This window comes from Globicephala melas, chromosome 1 (genome assembly GCF_963455315.2).
Source record: "Globicephala melas chromosome 1, mGloMel1.2, whole genome shotgun sequence".
NCBI lineage: Eukaryota > Metazoa > Chordata > Mammalia > Artiodactyla > Delphinidae > Globicephala > Globicephala melas.
This window is the reverse complement of record NC_083314.1, coordinates 125,601,415-125,619,493: the sequence shown is the minus strand read 5'-3', so window position 1 is coordinate 125,619,493 and position 18,079 is coordinate 125,601,415.

The window sequence follows — 18,079 nt, the reverse complement described above, 5'->3', positions numbered from 1 at the left end:
TTTTCCTCAATAAAATGGGAGAAATCCATACTTATATAAAGTAGAATCCAAATTCTCTACGGAAAGAATCCAATGAGATGAAAATAAAACAAAGCAGAACTAGATGAAAAGGGAAATGAAAGGGAATTACCCTAAAGGATTGCAGGGAAATAAAAAAGAAAGTAGGGCTTCCCTGGTGGCGCAGTGGTTGAGAGTCCGCCTGCCAATGCAGGGGACACGGGTTCGCGCCCCGGTCCGGGAAGATCCCAAATGCCGTGGAGCGGCTAGGCCCATGAGCCATGGCAGCTGAGCCTGCATGTCCGGAGCCTGTGCTCCGCAACGGGAGAGGCCACAACAGTGAGAGGCCCGCGTACCGCAAAAAAAAAAGAAAGTAGTAAAATTTGAATTTAAAACATAGATTAAAACTGATAAAGCCTAAATGAATCAGTGACATGGAGAACAAATTGGAAATACTCTTCCAGAACACAGAATAAAATGATGTAGTTATAAAAATATTAACTGAATTGTGTTTTTTGTGAGTACAAACAACTAAGAAACTATTTTCATTAATTTATTTCAATACATATGTCACATATGCACATAAATACATAGATATTCATATAGTTATTGTATTCTCTCCAGCATATCAAGGATAGCAAAGGCTGCAGACAAATATATGATATACTGCAATGATAAAAATATTTTTAAAATCTATGTTGCTATAATGGCTGTCCATTAGCCACAAGTGATCACTGTACACTTAAAATGTGGCTAGAGCAACTGGAAAACTAAACTTTTACTTTCATATAATTTTAGCTAAAGTTAAATTTAAATAGCTACACATAGCTAGTAGCTACATTTTAGACAGCACAGAATAGAAATTAATTAGGGGCATTGTAAACTTATTGATTAAATCATTTGATTTTCAAAAGATCATCTATCCAGGCTTTCTCTAATTACCTGCCTCCTATCAATTCTCTAATTTTTTGAGGAATATTTTGCATATAACATATGCACAAATCTAAAGTGTACAGCTAAATAATTTTTTTACATATGTCAAAATCCATATAAACACTACCCAGATCAAGATTTAGAATACTTTCATCATTTCAGAAGATTTCCTTGTTCCCCTTTTTAGTTAGTATCCCCTTTGAAGAGTAATCACTATCCTGACATTTAGCATTATATTTTGGCTTGTTTTGAAGTAATATAGATAAAGCAATAATTTGTAATTTTTTGTATCTAGCTTCTCTCTCTCACTGTGGTTGAGATGCATGCATTCTGTATATAACAGTAGTATGGTGTTTTCTATTACTGTGTTGTGTTGAACTTTATAAATATTCATATATAATATGTTTTTTTACCATCTAGGGTGGGGACATTTGTTATGCTTACAGTATTAGACTATTACGAATAAAGCTGCGAGTACATTCTTCTACATGTTTTACATGTTCTGATAGATAGATCAATCTCCAAAACAAAAACTTTATTTGAATGTTAAAAGACCTATAAGAGAGTTTCCAAAGGGGTTTGTACCAATGTACATTCCTACTAAAAATGTAAAAAAGAACATATTTTAAATATCAAGTAACTGAGTTATAGAAAATTAAGTAATTTGACCAACATCATAGCCAGTAAATGCCAGAGCTGGGATTTAAACGAGGAAGTGTAGAACTAGAAACTGTCCTCTTAACCACCAAATTATTCCACAAACTACTAAACAAACAAAAAATTACCAAACTGACACAAAAAGAAGCAGAAAATCTGACTTATCCTAATAGCAATAAAATAATTGAAGCCATATTTTTAAAAAAACACACAAATGAAATTCTAGTATTAGATTTCTTCTTTGGTTGGTGCTACAAATAATTAAGGGAATAGATATTTCTAATTTTATGCAAGTTTTTCTAGATAATTGGAAGAAAGAATACTCTTCAATCTGTATTGTTAGCCCAGTATAATTTTGATACATAATCCAAAAGGATATTATTTCAAGGACAATGGAGCCCAATCACACTCATGAATATACAAATGTATTATTCAATATATTAGAAACTGAAACTCCCAAATAAGGAAAATGATATCTCATGACCACATTTTATTTATATCAGGAATGCAAAATTCTTTAGACATTAGATAATTAAGTAATTCACCATATTAACTATTAAAAATATAAAGCTATATACTCATTTATAATCATCTCTATAGAGGTAGCAAAGGCATTTATAAAATCCAATATCCATTAGTGATTTTAAAAAGGCTTAAAAAGCAAGCAAACAGAAGGTAGTTTACATAACCTGATAATAATTACAAAAATTCCACAGTGAACATCTCACTTAATTGTCAAATATTGATATAATTCCTACTGAATTCAAGAATAAAGTAAGAATATTTTCTATTACAATTTCTATTTAACATTTTACTCAAGCTTCTAGCCAAAATAGTAAGACAAGAAAAAAATAAAGTTAAAAATGCTATAGCTGAATTACACTAATTTTTAGTGTATATATATATATAATATAAAAGGATCTAAGGATATATATAATCTAAAAGGATCTAAGGATAAAAATTTAAATTAATAAAAGAGTCACAAACTTGCTGGAAAGAAAATAATGTATGCATATATTTACATATATAATATACATCTTATTTCTATCAACTAGATACAAACAAAAAATAAATTAAAAGCACTATTTATAATAGCATCAAAATATGATATACCTATGAATAATTTTTATAATTATGCAAGACTTCCATGCAGAAAATTATAGAAGTTCCAACTCAATAGCAGCCCAGTAAATCTAGAAGGATAACAAAAAGCTGTATCAGCCATAACATATATAGAGACTTAATAAAATATGATAATTAACATAATGTAATAATGCTTTGATGTAGAAAAATTTTATTGAAAGACATAATAGTGCTAAAATTAAATGAGTTACTAAGCTATGAAAAGACGTGGAGGATCCTTAAATGCATATTACTAAGCAATAGAAGCCAATCTGAAGAGGCTACGTAATATATAGAAGTGTACGATTCCAACTATATGACATTCTGGCAAAGTTATGGAGACAATAAAAAGATCAGTGTTTGCCAGAGATGGAGGAAGGGAAGATAAATAGGCAAAGCACAGAGGATTTTTTAGGGCAGTAAAAATAATCTGTATGTTATTATAATGACAACTGTATGTCGTTATACATTTGTGCAAACCCATAGAATATACAGCACTAAGAGTGAACCTTAAGATAAACTATGGACTTTGAGTGATTAGGATGTGTCAATGTAGGTTCATTCTTGGTAACAAATGTACCACTCTGGTAATTGATATTGATAATGGGGAAGGCTATGCCCGTGTGTAGGCAGAAAGTGTAAGGGAAATCTCTTTACCTTCCTCTCAATTTTGTTTTGAACCTAAAACTGTTCTAAAAAAATGAAATCTTTAAAAAATTAAATGTAAGAATTTTAAAATAAATGTTATCTTGTAATATACAACAAACAACTCCTTAAAAACAAAATTGTCCTAAAAATTAAAGAGTATTTTTTTTTAAAGACAATAATAATAATCAAGATAGTGTGGTAATGCTTTGGAGTAGATAAATAAAACAATAAGACAAAAGTGATCCAGAAAGATAAGCAAATATATATGGATGCTTGATATATGTCAAAGACATACATTTGCAAGTAATTAAAGAAAGGACTGACTTTTCAACAAATGTTGCTGACTATTGGATGACAATTCTCTCTAGGTCTCTCATGTTTTTCTGCATGTCTTTTGAGCAGAGGCACCAACTGCCTTTGGTTTAGACTCTTTTCAAGGATTTTTGTATAGCAAACAGACTTGAAAGTTAGCGATACTATCTCCACCACACCCTTATCCCCCAACAAAGAGCAAGTTTCTTTACTGTCCCGTATATTAAATGTAATGTCTTCTGGGGCTAAACCGAAGAATACTTGCTGCCCATTGTAACAAAGATACGCTCTTTAAGCTCAGAGTGCTCTCCTGTAATGTACCCCACTGCATGTGTGGGTGTTATCTGGCCCTCTTCAAATTTCCTTTTGGGAAAGAGGAATTGGAAAACTTGTACACATGCTAATTCTCTGGCTACTGCTAATGCTGTGGTTAGACAACTATACTTTGTCTCTGACACAGAAGCCGTTTCTTTTGCTAACATCCATGAAACTGTGGTACGCTAACTTGTTGACTTGCAATTAAGAGAAAATTTCAGTTCATTTTCCATTTTTGTCACTGTCCTTATTGCATATCCATAAGGAAATTAAAATATTGGGAAAAATCAAGGAAGTGGCTAGCACAAAACTCAAGATTATAGTTTTCTCTGGGAGAGAAAAGCAAGGAAGATTTGATTAGAGAGAGGTACTCAGTGGAGTTTCTGGTATGTGGACAATATTCTGCTTCCTCACCTGGGTAGTAGTTAAATGGATGTTGAATTTATAATCTTTGTTTAAACTATGCATATGTGTTTTATGCACTTTTCTCTATGTTATAATAAAAATTGTTAAAATAATAAGTTAGGTGCTCAGTGAGGGTAATATATTTAAGCATTTAGAACTTTGCATACAGTAAATACTAGATAAATTTTAAAAAGAAAGCAGCATGTGCATATTTTATGTTTATCACAATACTTAATTGTATAAAATGTAAAATAATAACCCTAGAAGAAAATAAAACCAAATGCTAATAATATTTATCTCTGGTATGAATACAGGCTTTCTTTTGCCTCATATCTTTATATTTAATTTTGTAATTTTTACAATAATTAGTATGTAAGCGGGATATAAAAGTTTCTTTAAGTTAACAAAAACAAAACAAAAATCTAAAAATTTTCTCTATCACATGTATTACTCTATGGATAACCTGTAAAAAATATGCTGATATATGGAAACAATTACCCATTTATGAGAGATTAAGATAATAGGAATCATACAAAATTCTTCACACTAAAAGCATAAGGCAAGATTCAAGAACTGCAAGAGATAATTCAGTCTAAACATCTAAATCAGAAACTCAGAAAGGACTAGATCAGACAGAGGGGTTTACCAGGACCCTATGTGAAGCAAAGTGTATGACTAGCATAGAATGCTCACAGCAGTCATTAAAATGTTCTTTCACTTGCTTTAGTAAAAATAATGATATATTAATAAAATAATAATAATTTTAATATGCAACAAAATATCATTTTATTGAGTATTTACTTCGAGAGAAGAACTATGCCAGCAATTCACATGCATCATCTCATTTAATTCTCTTGGCAACTCAGTGAAGACAACTCCTAGTCCCATTTTACTTATATGGAATAACTGAGATTAGAGGCTTTTAAAGTAACTAGTCTCAGGTCACACAGCTAGTATGTGAGGAATCATGACAGAAACTCAGGCTGTCTGAGTCTAGAACCAGAACTTATTCTAATACGAAATGAAATATGAAAACATTTTTCATTCATGAAAATATGAAGCCAAGAATACTGACATATTGTTTTAATCAAATGAAAGATATCCAGAATCTTTGGAATAATACAGTTTTCTGCCTTACCTGTTCTCAACCTCTGGGGCATGACTTCACTTTTTCTTTTATTTGTTAGTTTAGGAAGACAATAAAAATTAAGACTGTCCTTGGGAAATATTGCATGAAAATATATTGTAATAATAATATCTCCCAACGTTTGACTATTGATATATCGTACTTTTTAAAGTCAGACAGGTACATACAGAATCCTGTTGCTGCCTTAAAATCTTTAGTTGTGTTATAATAGCTCACTGATACTCAACTTCCTCATCTGCAAAATTTTCATAATAAAATTGCGAAAGTGGTTATACTAAAATGGGATAATTTAAATGAAAAAAAATGCCTAGTTTTATAAATAACTATTTTTTTTTCTGTTTGATAGAAGAGACAGGGTAAGAAAGTGAAGGGAAGAATCCTTCCCTTATGGAGGCCTCCCTACCTCCACAGATTTTCTACCCACAACATTCTCTAATCAATTCACCTCACAGTGAAAAACTATACCAAATTATTGGTGGCGAGGCTAGATTGTTTAATGTGAAAATCATAATGTGCAACAGTTATTTGTTAGTTACTGTACTCCAACTTGTGTGTTTTTTCCATACCACCAAGTAATCCCGATGACAGCTGGGTATCCTACAGTTCAAGTCATTTATGACACTGTCTATGTAATACTCTATCATTTGTTCCCACATGTTAAGGGTCCAGTCCTACAAAACTTCCCCCCACACCCTTCAGATATCAATCTCAAGTCCATGTTATCACCTGTGCTTCTGACCACCCTGCTATAGATTGGAGGTTCCTATGACCCCCTCCTTGGGCTGGATTAATTTGCTAGAATGGCTTACAGAACTCAGAGAAACATTTTACTTACTAGAGTACCTGTTTATTATAAAAGGATGTAACTCAGAGACAGCCAGATGAAAGAGAGGCATAGGGCAAGTTAGGTGGGAAGGGGTAAGGAGCTTCCATGCTCTCTGGGTGAAGCACTCTCCCCAGAACTCCATGTGTTCAAAAACCTAGAGTCTGTCTGAACCCAGTCCTTTGGTTGTATTTTTCTCTTCTTTTTTTTTTGAGCCTTCATTTCATAGGCATGATTGACTTAAACATTATCTTAGGAGATTCATTAAACTTCCAGTACCCTCTCCTCATTCAGATGGGACTGAAATTCCAACCCTCTAATCAAGTTGTTGGTTCCCTTAGCAGCCAGCAGCTGCCATCATAAGGTGCAATTCAAAAGTCACCTTATTAACAAATACTTAGGCATGGTTGAAAGGAGCTTGTTGTGAATATCAAGACACCTTTATAGCAGTTACCACTTAGGAAATACCAAGAGTTTTAGGAGCTCTGTGCCAGGAAAGCAACACAGACCAAATATATATTTCTTATTATAAATTACATCACATATACATACTCATATATGCATGTAGATTGTGTGTGTGTATGTGTGTGTGTATTCTTTTTTTTAAAATTGGAGTATAGTTGTTTTAAAATGTTGTGTTACTTTCTGCTGTACAGCAAAGTGAATCAGTTATATCCACTCTTTTATTTTAGATTCTTTTCCCATATAGGTTATTACAGAGTACTGAGAAGAGTTCCCTGTGCTATTAGTTACCTATTTTTATATATTCTAGTGTGTATATGTCAATCCCAGTCTCCAAGTTTATCCCTACCCCTTACCCCCTGGTAACCATAAGTTTGTTTTCTATATCTGTGACTCTATTTCCGTTTTGTAAATAAGTTCATTTGTACCACTTTTTTAGATTCCACATATAAGCGATATTATGTCATATTTGTCTTTCTCTGCCTGACTTACTTCACTCAGTATGACAATCTCTAGGTCCATCCATGTTGCTGCAGATGACATTATTTTGTTCATTTTTTATGGCTGAGTAATATTCCATTGTATGTATGTACTGCATCTTCTTTATCCATTTGTCTGTTGATGAACATTTAGGTTGCTTCCATGTCCTGGCTATTGTAAATAGTGCTGCAGTGAACATTGAGGTGCATGTATCTTTTTGAATTATGTTTTTCTATGGATATATGCCCAGGAGTGGGATTACAGGATCATATGGTAGCTCTAATTTTAGTTTTTTAAGGAACCTCTATACTGTTCTCCAGAATGGTTGTACCAATTAATATTCCCACCAACAGTGTAGGAGGGTTCCCTTTTCTCCACATCCTCTCCAGCATTTATTGTTTGTAGATTTTTTGATGATGGCCATTCTGACTGTTGTGAGGTGATACCTCATTGTAATTTTGATATGCATTTCTCTAATAATTAGTGATGTTGAACATCTTTGTGTGTATTTCTTATCACTTATGTAAACTCTATGAGATTATTATGGAGAAAAATGTTAGCTCAAAATGTTAAGTTTAGGTGGCTGAAGACATGTTCCAAGAAAAAAAAAGTCTGCAATACTGAACAACAACAACAAAATCTGCCAAGGCAGTAGATCCAGAGGGTAAAGAGGAATGGTGGAGAGGTCCCCCAAAATGTAATGAATGGACAACAGGATCCTCATCCTGGTTGTAGATTTGTAAACCTGGGATGGAAAATATATCCTCCTGGCATTAACATTATATATGAAAGTAAACCCAAATGAGAATTAAAGATTTTGATCAATGAACTCCCTCGTAGAGCAGCTTTGGGGACAATAGTCATCTCTGAATTTCCCAAAGAATTCACTAACTTGGTTTACTGTCTACCTGTGAGGCCTATCAGATTGCTCAGGTTTATAAAATAATATGCAAGGTACTACACATTTTTTCCATGAAACAGAATTAAATATTTTATACTTTCTACTTCCTGAGCCATCTTCCATCTTTTTTTTAGTTATTGCCATGTGGATTTTGGTGATGTTTTGAAGTGTGTGTATGTGTGTGTGCATGTGTGTGGTGTTTCTGTTTGTGTAAGATATAGGGAGTGATGGTGTTAGTGGGGAAATAAAGAAATTTGAGATGTATTTAACTTTTGTTTTCAGATCGACCCTAAGTAATATTGGGACAAAGCTGTCTTTACAAATAAAGTGATTCAGATTCTTAATTTGTCTTTGAAATTCAAATTCAACAAAATACTAAATACAGTTACAATAATTATTATATTTTTATATTGTATTATTAACATAATAAATAATTCAAAAATTAGTGATTCTAAAGCACCCCTTTTAATAACAGCTCAAAAACCTTAAACATGCTGAGTTATGTTTACTAAAGAGCTTAATAAACTGCTGCTGAAATCATAGGATATGGTAATCTCTATCATGGTTTAATGCACAGGAAACACCATAGGAGATAGGTTTATAAATGCTGATGTGAAGCATAAAATACTGATAAACAAATGACTAAATGAGTTATATTGAAACCATTTTGCAGAATGTTTTGAGATTTTTCATTAGAAATCAAGGACTGAGTAAAAACAAATGTAGAACACAAAAGTTTCATCATAAAACATCTTGGAATAAATATTGCTGACTTTGTTCATGCACCATTGCCCAGATGGTGAATAGAAACCTGCAGTCCTTGTCTATATTTTACTTTTCTGAAAATTTAAAACACCTGAAGGTAAGTATTTTGAATAAAGAATTGTGTGTTATGAGCATGAGAGATTGTAAAGTAGTAAATAAGGCAACAGAGATTATAGTGGAATGAGGAAAATCCGGCAAAGAAAGAAAAATGCCACTCAGAAGACTGCACACTACTGATAAATTGAAAATGCTTCAATTTACAGAATTAAAAAATTGACTGTAAGTATGGTAATTGACATGTAGCTTGTAGGAAATGGTGAAACAACAGAAACTAGCATTAGCAGTTTGTTTCCAGTTTTTTAATACCAGGTTCTCTATAGTAAGTGGTCGGAAGGTTGCAAAGATTCAAAAAATGAAGGGGAAAGGGCTTATGGTTAATGGGGGAAAACTGTCCAGGTTACAATTATCTCAGAAACACTTTTCTTGCTCAAAGTTAGAAAGTTATACACAACCTAGGGGAAAAAAAAAACATAACAGTAATAACATTTTTGACTGTTAAGAACTGTGAAGCATCTCACCCTTAATTTTACTGGCTAGCTTACAAGGTATATCACCATTTTTTCATGAATGCTAGAAGATATGAGTCAGAGGCAAGAGAAAGTTTTCTGCTTACTGTATTAGTAGTAGCCAGAGTACCAATATTTTCTTGTGCCTATTCTCCAAGTCCCAATTCCCACAAGAAAACAAGGGTTATGTCTGCACACAGTGTGTTTGCATCACAGCTGAGGAATCCCAAGCTAAGGGGAACCCAAACTTTATAATGAGCTTTCAGCAAACCTGCTAACACTTTGCCCAGAGGGAGACATCTTTATTTTATGGACAGTAAATAAATCTTCCCTTTTATCAGGATGGAGACACTATATCAATATTCCAAGGCTGTTCACTCTCAAACATCCTTGAAAAGATAGTCTGGAAGAAAACAGTCAGTACCTCTGCTCACAGGACATGCAGAAACATGAGAGCTCCCTAGAGAATTATCTCCCAATACTAACATTTCACTATGTGTCTAGCACAGTTACACACATCTTTTTTTTCCATTAACTGATTTTATCCTCAGAACAGCTTTGTGACATGGGAGCTCTCATTATCCTCATTTTCATGAAGAGGAAAATGAAGCACAGAGAGGTAAGTAATTATCAACTGGTATGTGGTTGTCTGGCTCAGAAGCCATACCTCAAACACTAAGCTATCTTGCAGTACGAATGTTTTTGGAAGAACTTTGGGTAAATCCATTCCCATATGTGTTTATATGTGTGTGTGTGTGTGTGTGTGTGTATATTATATTACATGAAATATTAAGAGAATACACTTCATGGGATAGTCACTTCTTCCACATTTTTGGTGTGGCAGATGTACACAATGAGAAAAAGAAAACGAAAACATCAGGATATCCATGTGCCCTAAAAAAACTGACCAATTATAAAATGCAGTATTGAAAATAACAAGAAAATATTGGGAATGTGGATTGAAACACAGAAAGAGTCGTGTAAATGAATAATATATAACCAGGAAGAAGAAAAGAAAATGAATGGAGACCAATTAAGTTCCCACTGTTTGCCAGTTCGTACTAAGGAAATTATAGGAGTTATTATAGAAAGACAATGTAGTATGGCAGTGTTTTTGTTATGGTTTAGTCTACATTTATATTCAAATTAAACGTTTAATTAGTTGCACCTCAATATTTATAGAATGACTTCCATATTCTAAACCATTTATTTTGCTATATTTTAATTTAACAAAAATTCACTTAGTTGCTAGTGCTAGCCAGTGTTCTAGGTGCTGGGGGGAAAGTGGTGAATAAGATAAAGTCTTTGCAATTGTTGAGCTTACATTTTAGTGGGGAAGACAGGCAATAAACAGAAAACCAGATATGGAATATAAATAATTAAAACACTATGAAGAAAAATACAGCAGGGTAATGGAAACAACGAGTAACTGGTATTTTAAATAGGGTGTTCACGTAAAGCTCATACAATAAAGTATTTCTTGGAAACAATCTAGATAAAATGTCTTTCTAAAGTACATAACTAATTAATTAGTTTAGTAGAAGTATGCAGAAGTACCTGTCTAGGTGGCCCATACAACCACTTCTACAACATGGTGTGTCATGTATTTTAGAAACAATGACAAAAATAAAGAGTAATCAGTGTGAAAATTAGTAGTCAAGATGGGGAATTATGGTTTTAACTAGAAATCATAATTTTTCCAGTTAGCTTGCCTTTTGTGATTGATTAATCTTCGGTTGCCTAATTTTGTTTTGTTCCAAGCCACAGATCCCACTCATGCGTCTTATGATTTGCCTTGTCATTACACATAAAGTCAACTCTTTATAGCTCTTCCTGTTGTGCATGGTCAGAAATGAATGTCTCTTTATCTATAATGTAGTCTGTGTGCTCTGGGAAATCTTGCTCCCCAACTGCCATACAATTTTCAGGAAAGTTCTTAGCTTTTATTAAATGATCCAAAATAATAAATGTGGTGTATGGTGCCCAGGCGTGTATATATATATATATATATATATATATATATATATATATATATATATATATATAAATATACACACACACACACACACACACACACATATATATATTTACTTATTTACTTATTTACTTATTTATTTATCTCCCAGCAGCCGCCTTTGAGAGGGAATTTGAATTCACTTTCAGTTAGGTTCTCAAAATAGTTGAGATGACAAAAAGACATTAGGAGTCCTCAAAGGGCATTGTGGTAATTTTGACAGAGTAGGCCAGATTGATTAAGAGGGCTAAATTTAAGGGAACCAAAACAGGTATGGATTATCCTTGGACACAGCCACTATATAGAAGCGGTATGATTTATTTTTCAAATAACACCAATCATTCCTTAACATGATTATAGACTTGTTTGTTTATGTCTATTTATCCCTTAGGTCAAGAACTTTATTTTGTTTCTTACTGTTGTTCCGGTATCTAGCAAAACATGGTACAAAGTAGACATTCAATAAATATTTGCTGAATAAGTGAGTTAATTCTGTAAACTTTTGATATTCAGATATTTGAATCAATTTTTAAACATAATATTCTAATTAGTTCTCTAACTTTTCAAATGACGAGACAAAGGAAAATTGCAAAGCTGTAAAAACAAATGCTAGCCCACTTGTAACTATTTTCTTTGCTCAAATGGGCTAGAATTACAAAAGAAAGAAAGAGGTGGGGGAGGAAGGGGAGAAGGGGGAGGGGGTGGAAGAAGGAAAGAAGGAAGATAGAAAACACAACATAAAACAAAAAAATTAGCTCAGCAACAGAGGCATAAGCTGTAAAAACTAAGAAAAATTAAACAAAATCAAAATGAAATGATTGCTGTTACAATTTTGAAACTGGAAAATATATCACAAAATGACATTATGAAGTAATAGTTGAGAAAAAAGAGAAGATAGATAAACCACATTTTTTTTTCCTAATGCTGTTTGGTAGAATTACCTACTTTTCTCTATTACTCTCCTGGGTTCTTGTCAAAATCTGAAAAGTCAGGCACCATTACTTTAATGGACTAGATACAAAGGAGGCTGGTTATAATATTGACTTTGGAACCAAACAAAGTTGGTTTTGAATCCTGACTCTCACACTTTCTGGCTGGTTACCTTGAACAAGAAACTTACCTAAGCCTCAGATTTCATAGTATTAAAATAAGTACAGCAATAGCTAACTCAGAGTGTTGCTATGAATACTACTTGTAATAAATCATATAATGGTTAGCTGATGACTATCTCATTAGTGATCAATAGCTGGTGTTTATTATTGTTATAGGTAATGTTCTAGACAGATACATAAAGAGAATTGATTTTGGAATGAATAAGATGGTTCTTTTTCATTAGTGTTAGTAACGCTGAAAGACCTCTGGGCCTATGGGAACAGTAGGTTAGGGAACATGAACACGTGAGTACCTCTGCCACCACTGTCCAACCTTATTAACTTGACTGTATATTAGCATCAAATCCTGAGTTAAATCTAAGGGTTATCAAATGTGGGTGCAAGGGAAAGGAATTAACATGCTCTGTGCACTTACTGTGTATCAAGTACCATTCAAGCCACATGACAAGTATATCTCATTTAATTTATTTCTCATACTGATACATTTGCCCTGTTTTTCATAGGGAAAAGAATATGACTCGGAGCAATAAATTAACTTGTCCAAGATCATGCGTATAGTTAATGGAGAATTTGGGGTTTGAAACTAGAGCCATCTAGCTCAAAACTGCATACTCTTCATACTCTGACATGCTGACTTATCTATGCCTTGGATTCACTGGATTTTGCTCTAATTCTGAAACATCTGTCTCAGGGATGAGAAATCAACTGAATCAAACTGATTGTTTGATACCCAGAAAGCGGCAAAATATATACGGTGAAATGCAGATTTGGTCCAAATTCCCGAAGTATTTGTCTTTTTACCCAAGTATATTTGTTTATTTTTAATGTTTTATTTTAAGAGCATGTATTTATTTTCATAGTAATGCATTATAATATTTCCTCTATAGAGGAACTACAAAGAGTCATTGTATTCTGCAAGCTAAGGTGGCTGTCTACCAGCATTGTCTAGTGGACCTGGAATACTATGGTACCCCAACGCCAGAGAATCATCCTTGCAGGGTTTTAAAAATGGTTATGGACTCAAAACAATGGCCTTTCACACCCACCCTTTCAAAATAATACACATTTTATTACTGTACATAACTGTAACAATCTAGGCAGCTTAAGGATATGATGAATTTCTTAATTATATATTGGAGTATCTCACAGAACTCAAGCACAGGAATGAAACCAGCCCTCAACCAGAGGGACTCAATTAGAATGTGGAAAGTACTCCAGAATCCACTCTCTTTTATCTCTGCTTCTGTGGTATTGTGGAATAAACAGTTTTCGCTGTTTCTCTGTTCACTTTGTGAGATATGGCCGTATAATGTACATAGTGTATATGTTACATTTTGGAACGTATAAACCTCTAGCTGCTCACTCACTGTCTCTGAATCCTAATCCCAAATTATAGGAAAGGAGAATCTGAATATTCAACCTTAGCCATGGGCCTGAGGTAATGTACAAAAAAGCATGTAGACTCATTCTTGTGAGATGAGGAATGCTCTCGTGGAAGGGAGGTGACTTCTATAGAAAGCAGCTATCTAACTTCTCTACAACATGTGTGTATATCAATTTTACTTATAATTTCAGACACCTCACTACCCATTCATAGATTTGGATTAAAAGATCATAAAAACCTTCTCCCAGTTGTAGCTATTCCCGCCCCCAGTGGATGTATGTGTATATATGTGTGTGCATATTAATGGTGCAGAAATTGTTTTGCCTCATTTTACAAAAGTGGAGTATGTTGTTTTAAACAGCAGCTGGATCATTTTCTGTATGTAAACATAGAGTCATTTTACTGACGTAAAGAAAACTTGGGCTAGACAAGGGAAAGGAAAGGCAAAGAGTATGTCCAGGAAGATATATTGTGTGTAATCACTTGAGCTTTCCTGGCAGATGGAGGCTCAGTAAACAAAAATGCTGTAATAATATTTGCACCCTGTGCAATTCCACACTAGTTCCATCTTGCCTTTGCCTTTGCTGCAGTCAGCACATATCTGCCTTTGCAATGTGAAGTCAGAGGTGCCAGCTGTAGTGAAAGGGAGACGGTGTTATAGATGTCTCTCTATTAAGAACCAAGTAATGACATCTACACTTTTATGTATGCTTGCTGACAGGCATTTATGATAATGAATTGTAAGGTTTGCTGACCCTGGTTTGACTTGATCTGTTTATTTCTGATTTATCCATTCCCATTAGAATGCTTGTTTATGGATGCAAGTATTATTGTTAAAGAGAATGCTAAAATATATCTTTTAAAATAATGTCCTAGCAAATGCTAAATATTAAGTCGATAAGCGTTTATTTTCCTGTATATGATTCTGTGAGCCTTAAAATCTAAATACTAACTTAGCAAAAAGCAAACATTTTTCATGTGAATAACCAACACATCACACTTTTTAATAGTATGCCTATCATTATAGAATATTAAGTTTATGGGGGGGATGCTCTTAATTTATTCAAGTGATAATTTTACTCATCCATAGATTCATATTTAAGGTTTATGTATATGTAGCTACATATATATAGTTTATAGCTTTATAAACAAAAATGAGATTTCTAATTTCTTTTTCTTAGTTCTAAAGAAATATATGTATATATATTAAATATATTCAGCAAAAGATTTTAATGAGGATTTATATAATTTATGGTAGGAATTAAGAACAATGTAATGTTAGGGTTTAGGCTTTCATTCTTAGCTATATTTCTTCCTATAAGATGCTTAAATTCCATTGTATCAGCTTCCCAACTAAAATGGCAAATAGAGATTTGTGAAAACCTAAAGTGTTGTCATATAGCTGAAAAAAATTAATATATATTTTGTGTAATTACTAGCATTAATAATGATTATAAGGATAATGTAAAATTAAAGATAGTATTAACTAATAACTAGTAGTTTTAAAAAAATTTTTATTGGAGTATAGTTGCTTTACAATGTTGTGTTAGTTTCTACCATACAGCAAAGTGAATCAGCTATACATATAAATATATCCCCTCTTTTTTTGGATTTCTTTCCCATTTAGGTCACCACAGAGCATTAAGTAGAGTTCCCTGTGATATACAGTAGGTTCTCATTACTTATCTATTTTATACATAGTATCAATAATGTATATATGTCAATCCCCATCTCCCAATATGTGTGTCTGGCCACTGTTCCCCCTTGGTATCCACACATTTGTTCTCTACATCTGTGTCTCTATCCCTACTTTACAGATAAAATCATCTATACCATTTTTCTAGAGTCCACATGTATGGGTTAATATTTGCTATTTGTTTTTCTCTTTCTGACTTACTTCACTCTGTATGACAATCTCTAGGTCCATCCATGTCTCTACAGATGACCCAATTTCGTTCCTTTTTATGGCTGAGTAATATTCCATTGTATATATGTAGCACATCTTATTTACCCACTCCTCTGTTGATGGACATTAGGTTGCTTCCATGTCCTGGCTATTGTAAATAGTGCTGCAATGAACATTGCGGTGCATGTGTCTCTTTGAATTATAGTTTTCTCAGGATATATGCCTAGTAGTGGGATTGCTGGGTCATATGTTAATTCTATTTTTAGTTTTTTAAGGAACCTCCATACTGTTCTCCATAGTGGTTGTATCAATTTATATTCCCACCAACAGTCCAAGAGAGTTCCCTTTTCTCCACACCTTCAGCATTTATTGTTTGTAGATTTGTTGATGATGGCCATTCTGACTGGTGTGAGGTGATACCTCATTGTAAATTTGATGTCCGTTTCCCTAATAATTAATGATGTTGAACACATTTTCATGTGCCTCTTGGCCATCTGTATGTCTCCTTTGGAGAAATGTCTATTTAGATCTGCCCATTTTTTGACTGGGTTATTTGTGTTTTTAATACTGAGCTGCATGAGCTGTTTATATATTTTGGAGATCAATCCTTTGTCAATTGCTTCATCTGCAAATATTTTTTTTTCCCATTCAGAGGGTTGTCTTTTCATCTTGTTTATGGTTTCCTTTGCTGTGCAAAAGCTTTTAAGTTTAATTAGGTCCTATTTGTTTCTTTTTGTTTTTATTTTCATTACTCTAAGGGATGGGTCAACAAAGATCTTTCTGTGATTTATGCCAAAGAATGTTATGCCTAATTTTTCCTCTAAGAGTTTTAGAGTGTCTGGCCTTACATTTAGGTCTTTAATCCATTTTGAGTTTATTTTTGTGTATGGTGTTAGGGAGTGTTCTAATTTCATTCTTTTACATATGGCTGTCCAGTTTTTGCAGCACCACTTATTGAAGAGGCTGTCTTTTCTCCATTGTATATTATTGCCTCATTTGTCATAGATTAAGTGACCATAGGTGCATGAATTTGTCTCTGGGCTTTCTATCCTGTTCCATTGATCTATATTTCTGTTTTTGTGCCAGTACCATACTACCTTGATTATTGTAGCTTTGTAGTACAGTCTGAAGTCAAGGGAGCCTGATTCCTCCAGCTCGTTTTTTCTTTCTCAAGATTGTTTTGGCTCTTCAGGATCCTTTTTGTTTCCATATACATTGTAAACTTTTTGTTCTAGTTCTGTGAAAAATGCCATTGGTAATTTGATAGGGATTGCGCTGAATTTGTAGATTGCTTTGGATAGTATATTTAATAACTAATGATAAGTTAATAGTACTACAGTAATAAACTATACAAGAAAGAGATGATGAATTCTAAAAAAAAGTGATACTATTTCAGTAAATATAGTCATTTCTAAATACATCTCATTGCTCACTTCCCATCACCAAATTAAACTGATTATTATACTGATGCAATGAATATGGCTAGAATATGAAATAAGAACATTTGTCTTTTGTTAATAGCAATTCTTGTAAGTTAAATAAACAAGCAAGAAAAGGAAGAAAATCACCTTGAGAACACAGTATATTTATCCTAAAGACTTAATAAAATTAACTTAGAGGGACAATACCAAGAAATAAATTTTGTCTTTTGTAAACTTAGAGATTTCTGAAAAAAAATATTTTAAACTATACATAAGAAAATACTATTTTAAAATTTATTTTTACACCTGGAAGAGATTTAAAAGTCATCTAAAAAAATCTGTTTTATAAAACATTTGGAAGAATAAAGTAAAGAGAAAAGAGAACGTCATATTCTAAAGGAAAGATAAAAATGAACTCTCCCTGATTCTTCTTCTTTTTCTTCTTTAATCAAAGAGATACAGGCAACAACATGAACTGGGAATTAGAAAGACCTTATGAAGATGGAGAAAGTGCACACAACAATGAAGACCCAACACAGCCAAAAATAAATTAATTTTTTTAAAAAAAGAAATGGAGATAAGTGATTTACCTGATAAAGAGTTCAAAACAATGGTTATAAAGAATGTTCCCTGTGATCAGGAGAACAATGCTTGAACAAAGTGAGAATTTTAACAAAGAGATAGAAAATATAAGTAACAATTAGATCAT